Source organism: Hypanus sabinus, chromosome 4 (genome assembly GCF_030144855.1).
Source record: "Hypanus sabinus isolate sHypSab1 chromosome 4, sHypSab1.hap1, whole genome shotgun sequence".
Classification (NCBI taxonomy): Eukaryota; Metazoa; Chordata; class Chondrichthyes; order Myliobatiformes; family Dasyatidae; genus Hypanus; species Hypanus sabinus.
In genome coordinates this window covers 150,551,150-150,562,813 of record NC_082709.1, presented here as the reverse complement: position 1 = coordinate 150,562,813, position 11,664 = coordinate 150,551,150, and positions in this window count along the sequence as shown.

The window sequence follows — 11,664 nt, the reverse complement described above, 5'->3', positions numbered from 1 at the left end:
AGTATAACAAAGTCTGGGTTAAATCCCAAATAATGATAGTTTTATCAATAATTGAGTGAATTTCAGAAGAATCGAATCCTGGAGCAACTAAACCACACACTAAGGTTTAGGTTTTAGCCTGCAGGCGTGTGAGAATTCTGTGTTGAGGACCGGAAGCCCAGAAACAGGTATTTCCTGAATGAACTAAAGTTGTTAACTGGATTACTCTGTATATTCAATTTTGTTTCTGTCACCTTTTTGGTCATAAGCATTATGATTGGAAGATTTAGAGGCCATTCAGGGAATCTGATTTGTTAAAGTTAGTAAGGAAAAAGAGCAATAATAAGCCTTCTGATGTCAAGGCTATGGTTAAAGATTGATGCTACGGGCTGTGTGAGCTTGTCTTGTCTTGGGGAGTTTGGTGAAGGGTATTCAGGTACTCAGTACAGGTGAGGATGGATGTGATAATGAAAGGTTTGTGGTTTGCCCTGATTTCAGACAGGGTGATGGTGTGGGATATATGTTGTCCCAGAGCAGTGGAACATGGGGCTGATGGTGAGGGATATGTAGGTTGCCCTGATCCTGTGAAGGGTGGGATTAAGAGATATGTGGGTGCTCTCCTGATCCAGGAGAAGGTAGTGATGAAGATGAGGTGTACGTGAATGGGTCCTGATTTGGGAAGCATTTCACACTTGGTTTGTGGTTCCCACTCTCACCAATGGTTTTCTAAAAATAAGCCTCTTCATCCACGCTGACTTCTCATTTCTGGGAACTTGTGTGACTTTGTCTTCCTTTTTTGTATGAAACACTGAGAGTTATGAATTTAAGTCCCACTTCAGGACCTTGAGCACAAAGCCCATAGAGACACCTGCATGATGTCAGGGTGCTGTTTTACTGATGAGACTATAATCTTAAGGATACATCTGCATTTTGTGACTAATATAAAAGATTTTATTTAAAGTAGTACAGGAAAATCCACTTGATTCTTAACCAATAATAATCCCTATAGCAATATGGAAGCAACCTTTGGTTGGCCATGTGGTTCACTGGGATGGAATCAAGTGCATGTACCCACATTACCACTTGGATTCATAAATATTTAAGAATATCTTGATGGCTGGAAGAATGCATGGGATGTCTTTGTCTTTCATATGCTACGATCTTCTGGGATTCCTTACCTTGAACTTATTTAGAACAGAGAAGCGGAGAAATTACTTTAGTCAGAGGGTGGTAAATCTATGGAATTTGTTGCCATGAGCAGCTGTGGAGGCCAAGTTATTGGGTGCATTTAAAGCAGAGGTAGATAGGTTCTTGATTAGCCAGGGCATTAAAGGGTATGGGGAGAGGGCAGGGGAGTGGGGATGATTGGAAGAATTGGATCAGCCCATGAATGAATGGTGGAACAGACTTGATGGGCCGAACGGCCTACTTCTACTCCTACACCTTATGGTCTTACTGATTTGCAACATTCGTGTCCCCTGTGATCTTGATATATAATATTCTGAAAAAGACTTATAGATAGACACACACACACACACACACACACACACACACACACACACACACACACAGCGCCTGAGACCTTTGCATAGTACTATATTTTTCAATGTGGAGTGAAGAGCGAGTTTGTAAATCTGGCGAGAACAAAATATGTTGGGAAGGATGAGGGTGGAGCAGGAGAGGTGTGGGCCAGGAATGCCGGGGGTGTGGGGTGGCGTGTGTGAAGACACCCAGCCCTGAGACACCAGGCAATGTCATTTGATACTAAATAACTGGTTTACTGATCATTACAGAATGTCTTTCTGGTGCTTCCTATTCCCTCCCCTCTCCCTTCCCCTTTTTCCAACCATGATTTACCTCTCCTAGCTTCCTTTCCACTCTCAGTCCGCAATAGAGACCCAACTCAGAATCAGGTTTATCATCGTTCACATATGTCATGAAATTTGGTTTTTTTTGCAACAATACATAAAATTACTACAGTACTGTACAGAAGTCTTAAGTATCAAGCACCTTAGCTATATATGTGTCTGCCTAAGACTTTTGCACAGTACCGTATTTGCACTCATATGTCCTTTAGACAGTGCAGACCATTAACACAAAAGCAGACCCTTGATTTGATTATGCTTGCACACTGCAGTCTGGTGCTGGGAACCTGCAGAAGGGAGTTAAAAACTTACCTCTGTCAGTAGACTTTGCTCGAAGATTCTTAGTTTCACCACAACAACCAGCATCACATCGTGACACCAACACAACTTTGATATTCCTCACAAAATCTACCCGCACCAATATTGTAATGATGTAATCCTCAAGATCTTAACCTGCTCTCCAAATTTATACACTATGCAACTCCAGCAAGCTTCCCTCTAGTGAAACAACTGTATACAACTGCTGACCTTTGACCAGGTCTGCTAATTCTGATATAGTTTCAGGTCTCATGCACAAGAGAATTTTATCATGGCACCCCTTGTATGGCCTGCCTATCATCTCCCATTCTGTGTAGTTTCCCAATACAGAACAATTATTAGTGCAGAAGTTGAACTATAAATATGTACACAGGAGGGAGAGGGAGAGGGGGAGAGAGAGAGAGAGAGAGAGAATGCATCTTGCTGGTTAGACACTTTTTACTTTTTGGAGTTTGAAGTTTGGATCAGGTTTCTTGCTAACTTGGACAGACTAAGTCAACAACACAGGAAATACCGTAGACTGTAAGTGCAACAGGAAAATGCAGTCATTTCCTGAACTGCTTTCCTTTCTTCTCTTCAATATTCATATTCACCAGGACAATGATTTGGCAGGAACCAAACATAAGCATGTGTTAGAGAATGACATAGCTTAAGCTAACTTGAAAGTGTAAGACTTGGCGTGATTGCCAGATTCAACACTTTAGGATTTCAAGTACACTTAGCATTCTTGTAACTATTAACATCACAGCCTAGGTCTTCATTTTTCTTGTTGTTTCACCTTTTTTTTTAACTTAAGAGTCATAGAATTGTACAGCATAGGGACAAGCCCTTTAGCCCATTACATCCATGCCCTTCTGTACCAATCACACTTACATTAATTCTATACACTTCATTGTCTTGCCTATTAAAGTTCCTGTTTCTGTTCTTGCTTCCAGCACTTCCTCTGGAAGCTGATTACAGATACCAACCACCTTTGTGTGAAAACCGTGTGGCTCAGATCCCCCTTTAGCTCCTTCCCCTTCTACATAAACCTAAGTCTTCTAGGTTTAGACACCACTACAAAGGAAAACTCTGTCTATATATCCTTTCTAAGCCTCTCAAAATTTTATATACCTCTCTCATGTCATCTCATTCTCCTACACTATTGAAATAAGATACTATCTATTATCTCTTTATAACTAAGCCCTCAATCCAGGCAACATCCTGGTATCTCTTTGCTGCATCCTCTCTAGCTTGATCTTATCTTTCCTGTAGAGTGGTGACCAGAAGTACACCCAATACTTCAAGTGCATCTTAACCAGCATTTTGTACAACTGTGTCACGGCAGCCTATCTCTGACACTCAATGTCTTGGCCAATGAAGGCAAATGAGCCATATATTTTCTTCACTGCTCTGTTTACCCATGTGGCCACTTTAAGGGAATGATGTTCCTGTATCCCTTGCTCTTCCTGTTCAACAGTACTCCCCAAAGTTCTGCATTCATTTTGTATGCCCTGTTCTAGTCTAATTTCGCAAGCCACATCTCTTTGCACTTGTCTGAATTAAATTCAATCTATATTCCTTTGTCCACTTTCCCAGCTAATCCAGATCTTGTTGAAACCTTAGACCACCTTCACCACTGTCCACTGCATCACCAGTTTTGGTGTCATCTGCAAACTTTCAAATCATCATGCCAAATACATTCTTATCCAGACCATTAATATATCTGAATAACAACGGAAGACCCAGCACTGATCCCTGGGGCACACTGCTAGTCACAGAATAACAACCACAACTACCACACTCTGCTTTGTATCTCCAAGCCAATTTTGTATTTATTTTCCCAATATACACTTCTAATTCCCTCTCACTATCGGAAGGTGGTGCAGATGGGGATAGGTTTGGTCAACAGCATAATCCTGTTAAAGTGTTTCCTTCCCATTTTTATTTCTACTTATACCTATGCAGGTTCACTAGATATCCCAATATCTTGGTTCAGAAATTCTTTCGTCTAACATAATATACTGTTAGGCACTATATATGGTAGCTTAACCAGATATGTCATTGGTGGTCAGACAGTTTCCAAACTTTACCCTTGGTCCTTTATATACACTTGGGATATTTAAGGTTGCTTAAATATTACTTGCTCAATATGCGAAGCCCTTGAAGGAAAAGGGTGACTCACAAAGAAACAGGGCTTAAAAGAGTTGAGGCTACTTCTGCGTCACTTAAGGGAATCAACACAACCTAGCTTTAGGATGGTGTCTAAGGGATCAGTCCTCGGACACGTTGGTTTTGCTTCAGAATTTTCTGTGGTGTGTGATTCCACTGACTTTCATATCATGGTTGCTTGAACCCTTGGATTGCTTATCTAATTGTCCAGATCTATTCCCACTTTTGTCTTATCACATCTCCCATTCCTGATGATCCAATCCTTGATTCTAAATTCCCCAATTCCCTGTCTCTATCCTTCAATACCTTCTCCTTCCATGGTGTGTCTCTGCCCTCAATTTCTTGTCTTTCTATGTCCTAACCCTCATTCTCTACAGGTCTCAGTACCTGACTTCTCATGTACTGATCATCAATGGCCCATTGCCTGATGACATGCTCCTGAAACACTGCCCTGTGATGACTTGATCTGCTCCATATCCACAGTGTTTAATTTTCCAACCATTGATTATCATCTCATGGTGTCCTGACCTATGAATTGCCAAATTCCAAACTATTGACCCCTAAATCACTGACTAAAGTCTTAGATTCTTTTCTGAATCCAGGAGCCAGATCCAACCCTCTATATTCCTTCACCACTGAACTCTCCCTATGCCACCACCCCCAGCTGATCTCTTTAGCTTCTCGGCCAACTCTGTTACTGCAAAACTAGCAGGCAGGTCTTTGAGCACAGCTAAGACCATTTTTTTTGCATGTGACATCTTATGACTTGTACATGATAGAATAGTGGTGCTGGGTATTTGCATGGCAAATGGATGCAGGTCCCCTGGAATGGGTAGCTTTAATATCCTCTTTTACTTGTGCTGTAGAATTTCCATGCCTGTACGTTTTTTGCTAGTAAACAAACATTTTAATCCTAGTGACGTTTTATGTACATGCAAATATTCATTAAATGCCTCCTGACATTTCCAAATGTCCAGAACAGGAATTCAACTCAACGCTATTGTTCCCCAGAGGAAATTCAAATTAAGTAAATTACAATTCCGTTGTATTTCAGTTTAAATTAAACCTGCTGTACAATTGCTTTGCTGGCTTACAGTCAATTCCACTTAAGTTAGCTAATATATTTTTAAAACATTTTCTTGCACATGTATTTTTTATTTTAATCCCCTCCCAACTCCCCCTCCCTCCCCATAAAAAGGCAAAGCCAAATGTCACATTGTGGATAGCAATTTACAGTTATGAATACCAAATGCACATTGTTGTAATACATACCAGATGCAATAGAGCTGGTAATATAGGGTCACGTTTTGTGCCACGGATCTGACCTTGAAGTACTAACTTCCTTTCTTAGTCTACTTTCACAATAATATTTATTGGTGTTTGCATGCAAGAGTTTGATGAGAGGGTAGAATAAGTCAGAAGTGTAATTGAATAATCAAACAGATTTGCTCATATGTTTTTGAGATTGGATAATTTAAAATAAACTTTGATCCAAAAGCCCATGTTAGAGAACAAACTTCTAATTGGCATACTTGTGATTCAGTGGCAATCTATTCAGTAAAGGCAGATGCCATTTTGAAACTTGCCTTGTTCTAATCTGAAGGTTTAATAGGAATGTCGATGTTACATGCATTGGCAGTGGATTAACAAATACAAGACCACTAACAATAAAGCTCATTACTAACAACTCCAAACAATAGTCACAAGTTTATAAAGTAAAACCCAAGTATTAAAAACCACAAAAATAAAAATAGTAGAGGTAAAAATAATATATACACAATAATGCAATACTGTTGAAAACTTTTATTTAATTTCTCTGTCAACGTTTAATGGAAGTAAAATCACCTTGTCCAGATGCTAGAATGGAGGCTCTCTGGACATGATTCCTGATGTTGGCCATGGCCCATTAGGGTGAGAGCTGAGCGGTGACAGTTACATACTTTCCCAGTGGGATAGAGAAAAACAATCATTGGGCACTTTGCTGTAGGTTATTGCCCCTTAATGACTGATTGCTGAAGAAGACTGACAAGAACATGGGATAATTTTCTTCTGTTCTCTTGGGCAATGAAGTGTGCATGAATAGTGCACATTAACTGAGGAGAAACAGAGCATTTTTTAAAAAAAGGATGTCATAAAAGGGGCAAATGTAAATTTTAACCAAATCTTTTCCAGTTTGCCATGTTGGCATTAAACAGTCAAAACTTTGTGCATAATTCCTTTCTCTTATAATCTAGCAGAGAGCTAACAAAACACTTCTTTTCAAATATTATATACATTTATTTCACAATTTAAAAATGTAAAACTATTAAAAAAGAGAATTAAAAAACAGGGATATGATTGCAACAAAAATGTGCTAAAGTTGTGAAAAATTGTGACACCTTGTAATAGCTGACAGAATCACATAGCATAGAAATAGAGAGATATTCTAAGTACTTCTCGGCTTTGCAATGGTTTAATAGGAGTAACTCATCTGACTAAATCCCAGTTATATTAACAAAAGCATAGCCAGCTTCTATGGTTCTCTTCCATACTTGGATTGTAGTTTGTACTTACGACACAGAAGAGATCATCTATCTGCTGAAAGCCACTAAAGCCTAAAATAGATTTGATAACATATTGCAGAGATGTACTTGATCCAAGTGCTTCACTGCACAAAATTCCTTTGGTTCAACAACAACAATTTTCATTTCCATACCAGCATGAAAGATTTAGAACATTCCAGTGCTTTTTATATTTATATTATCACCCAGCAACCATGATATAACCCCCACCCAATCAAAGGAAAATTTACGAAAACCAATTAACCTACCAACCGGTAGGTCTTTGGACTATGGGAGGAAACTGGAGCACCAGGAGGAAACCCACACAGCCGCAGGGAGAACATAAAAACTCCTTATAGACAGTGACGGGAATTAAACCTGGCTCACTGGTACTGCAAAGTGTTATGCTAACCACTACACTACCAAGCTGCCCCATGTTATCTTGACACATGTAGATCACATTTATTGCTTTCTGGCAATTGTTTCTATTTGAATCCATTTAAGAGTTGAACTTGCAGCTTCGGACATAACATATTCTGCTAAATTATAATTAATATTAAAAATAGGGCAAAAACCAGCTTAAAGCTTTCATGTATATTCAGCATTTTAATCATTTAGCATAAAATATCGCTTTCATTTTAACTCACAAGGTAAATCAAACAAAATTTAATTAATAAAACAATAAATTAATACATTTGGTTTTTGAAGCACAATTTTGCACCATTTCTTTCAATTTCCTTCTCCTCACCTAAATTTGGTTTTACAATGATACTGGCTCAGGTAGTCATTCATCATTTGTGAGGGCAGGGTTGTGCTTCAGACTATGTCTACCTTGGTTGAGGTTTTGCAGCTCAGCATGATCCCATTCTAAGATACGGTGCAGACCATGTGGGCTAGTCTCTGGTTGAAGTAGAACAGGATATCACTGTAAACACTAACCTCCCTTTATTGCTTAAGGCCAAAATGAATCTCTTCTGAGTCTACTGCTGAGCAGCTAAAACTGCCACTGAGCCAGTTGGCAACCTCCGTGTACAGTCAATATAGGACAGGGCTGAGCAAAGTTTGCTTTATCCATAATCCATGTTGGGGCAATACAGAACCTGAAATTTTTTAAAACTATATTCTTGTTTCAAGGCATATATGTTACTGGAAGTCAGTGTTTATTGCTCATCCCTCATTGCACTTGAGAAGGTGGCTGTGAGCCTTTTTTCTTGAACTGCTGCTGTCCTGAATAAAGTGCTTGCATAGAGTTTTTGGGGAGGGAATTGTAAAAATTGGACATACTGACTATGAAGGAATGGTAATGTACTCCAAGTCAGGGTGACTGAAGAGACAATGAATGCATTGATTGTAATTTTCTAAAAGCTCTTAGATTTTAGAGTGGTGCCAAAATAATTAGAAACTGCCAACTGATTCAGAAAAAGTGAGGGAAAAAGTGAGGTTAAAAGCGGACTAATGCAGACTGTTTAGCTTAATGTCTTTAATGGAAAAATGTTAGCATTAAGGAGGCAATAGAGAACATCTTGAAAGTCATAATCTGGTAAAGTGGAGTCAGCATAGCTTAATAAAAGGGAAAACCTCCTCTAACAAATACATTAGAGATCTTTTGAAGAAATATCAGCCAGAGGTGGCAAGAGGGAGATCACTAGATGTAATAATTGTTGGATTTTCAAAAGGTATTTGACAAGGTGTCACACCAGGGAGTGTTTTGAAACATAAGAAGTCATGCAAGTTTTGGCAATACATTATTAATTTGGATGGAGGGTCAGATAATTAACGATACACTGCAAATAATGGAGTGATATTCAGGTTGGCAACCTGTAACCAGGTTGTGAAACTGCAGCTGTTTCCAATGATTTGGAGGAAGGAAGTAATTGCAGGTCAAATTTACAGATGTAATCACAGTCCTGGGGTAGGCAAGTTGTGAGGAAGGATACAAACATCTTATATAGAAATGCTAATAGTTCAAGTGAGCCAGCAAAATGTGGGAAAATGTGAAATTGATCACTTTAGAAGGAAGAATGATGAAACAGATTATTATTTACACTGAGAAAGACTCTTCCTTCATGGCAATAGGGGTCGGAGGTTTGGTAAGTCGAAGTAGCCTACGCAAGTTACTGTAGTGATTTTGTGGTGGAGAGAATGAAATATTTAGGATGGTGGATGGAGTATCAATCAATAAAGCTGTAATCTGTAATCCTGAGCTGATTGGAGTTGCACCTGCAGACAAGTATTCCACCCCATAAGGTGGATAGATCTTGGGTTTCAAGAGTTCACTGTAAGGTACCCAGTCTTTGGCCTGATCTTGTAGTTGCAGTATTATTATGTGTGGTGCAGATGAACTTACAGCTAATAATGGTTTCCAAAATGATGATGAGAGATTTAATGAACACAATGCTATTGAATGTCAAAGGCAGGTTCTGTTGGCTTCAGCATAAAATGTTTTGCGTACTTAAGTCTCACGCTCCTGATTTCCCAGCCACCCAAAACCTTTTGCTAGAACTTACCCACTGGTGCATGTTATCTTGTACTGGTAGACAATACTCAGATTGTCTGTTTGGCCAAAACTCTCTGATCTGTTTCAAATTGACCTGGGACTCACAACCTCAGAAGATGCTCTGCCACAGCAGATATGAAATGGATATTTAACTGAAAAACCTGATATTGAACAATAGGTTGAAACTGAATTTGTACTAAACACTAGACAAAGGAATAAATTAAAACAAAATCAGTGAGGGAGACATGGTAATGAGGTTGCCAATTAGAACACAAGGTTTCAGATTCTCTGTATCCAGGAATTGTGCAGGGACAAGACCAACATTAACTGTTAATTAGTGAGATCTCTGGCTATGAAACCAGTGACAAACCATGAAATGAAAGATGTCTACAAGGCTGCTGCTTGACAGTTTTCAATACTGCATTACTGGTATCACATAGTGAAAAAATGCTGCTGTTTTGCTCTAACTAAATGAATGGATAAATCAAACTACCTTCTCCTTTAAATTATTACCTGGACAGAAAATGAGATCCTTTGTCCCTTTGTTTGTTATAGACAACATGAAATAAATCTGATAAAAAGTATATCACTTTTCATATAACTTGAAATGAAATGTTATACGTCACCTCCTCCTATAATTCACTGGATTGCCTTACCTCAGTGTGTTATGTCATACCTTACATCTGCCTGTAGTTGTATCCGTGAAAGTATAGTCCAGTTATTTTTAGCAGAATAAGTAACTGTTATTTGGAATTGTCTGAAGCAATGCTGGATGAAGATCAGTCAAACTTCTCCCATTAGATTAAGAGATCTTCTGCGGAAGTTCCTCACATTTGTCTTGGATGCTGTGCTTTTAATACCTAAAGCTTGAAAGGGCTGAATTTTAGACATTTAAATTCTAATCCGTGCTCAAATGAAAACCAGCCTGTTGTCATCTCAAGGCTACTTTTTCTGACTTAACAGCTATGATAAATGAATCCACATGAGAGTCAAAAGAGTAAAATTGTAGTCAGAGATGACAGAGGAATTTTCAAATCTTCCCCTTTATATTATGTTATTTTTATACTATGTTAGTACATTTCCTTTCAATCATACGGTATGTATTTCTCTTTAAAACTTGTTCAGTTCCGGGCATGCCTAGTACTTTGCCAATGGCAATAAGAACGACAGCCATTGTTTTACATCATGCTTAACAGTGAGTCCACGTAATTAATCACAAATTCAAGGGCCAAATCGTCACAGCTTACAAGTGCTTTTGCCTCAGTAGGGGGTCTAATTTTGTGAGCGGCTAGCACCACTTACAACCAGCATGTACTGTACCTCTTACAGGGAGACACACTGCGTCCACAGCAGATGTTCTGCAACTCAGTCTGCTCAGGAAGACATTCCAGGATGGCATAAAGCAGACCAGAGTGCACTGAGGTCCTTGCAAAGTGAGGGAGATGCCTCTGCTTCTGTGGCAGCCTTGAGAGACATATTACCAAGCTCATAGGAGGGGATATCTGTAGCCATCATCATCAAGAGTTAAGTCCTGTGGATATGAACATAGCACTGCAAAAAAAAAGTGACTTCACATTCATCATGAAATGCACCCCGAAAAACTGAACCACTTACTTTAGTCTGTGCTCCATGCAACATTTGCTATCAGTAATCCTTAATATTCAGGGTTGTATCTAACTTACTTGGAGTAATGTGTGCAATCTGACCATCGAACCGGAGGAAGGATATGGTTGTAACACCACAACTCTTTCCTTTGCTAGGTCCTCGAGACAAACTGACAGTATTTAACACAGAGCGGCCTGTACATTTTGAGTGGCATTCACTGTGTCTATGTTGCCTGTATGAACACCTCTTATGCACCCGAACAAAAAGCCTCATCTCATTGGAGAGCCATTGTTATTTAATTGTAACTCTTTGGCTAGTAATGATGCCTTTAATGCAGATAGGCAAGTCCATAAAGCATAGGAACAGGTTTAGTCCATTCCATCATGGATGAACCTGGATTCCACTCAATCCCATACCCTTCTCACCATTTCCTTTGATGCCCTGACTGATCAGGAAATGATCAACTTCCACCTTGAATATACCCATGAACTTGGCCTCCACCGCAGTCTGTGGCAGAGCATTCCACATGTTCACTGCTCTGGCTCAATAATTCCTCCTTACCTCTGTTCTGAATGGTCACCACTCAATTTTGAGGCTGTTCTCTCTAGTTCTGGATACCCCCACCATAGGAAATATCCTCTCCACATCCACCCTATCTAGTCCTTTCAACATTCGGTATGGTTCAGAGATCCCTTTGCATTCTTCTAAA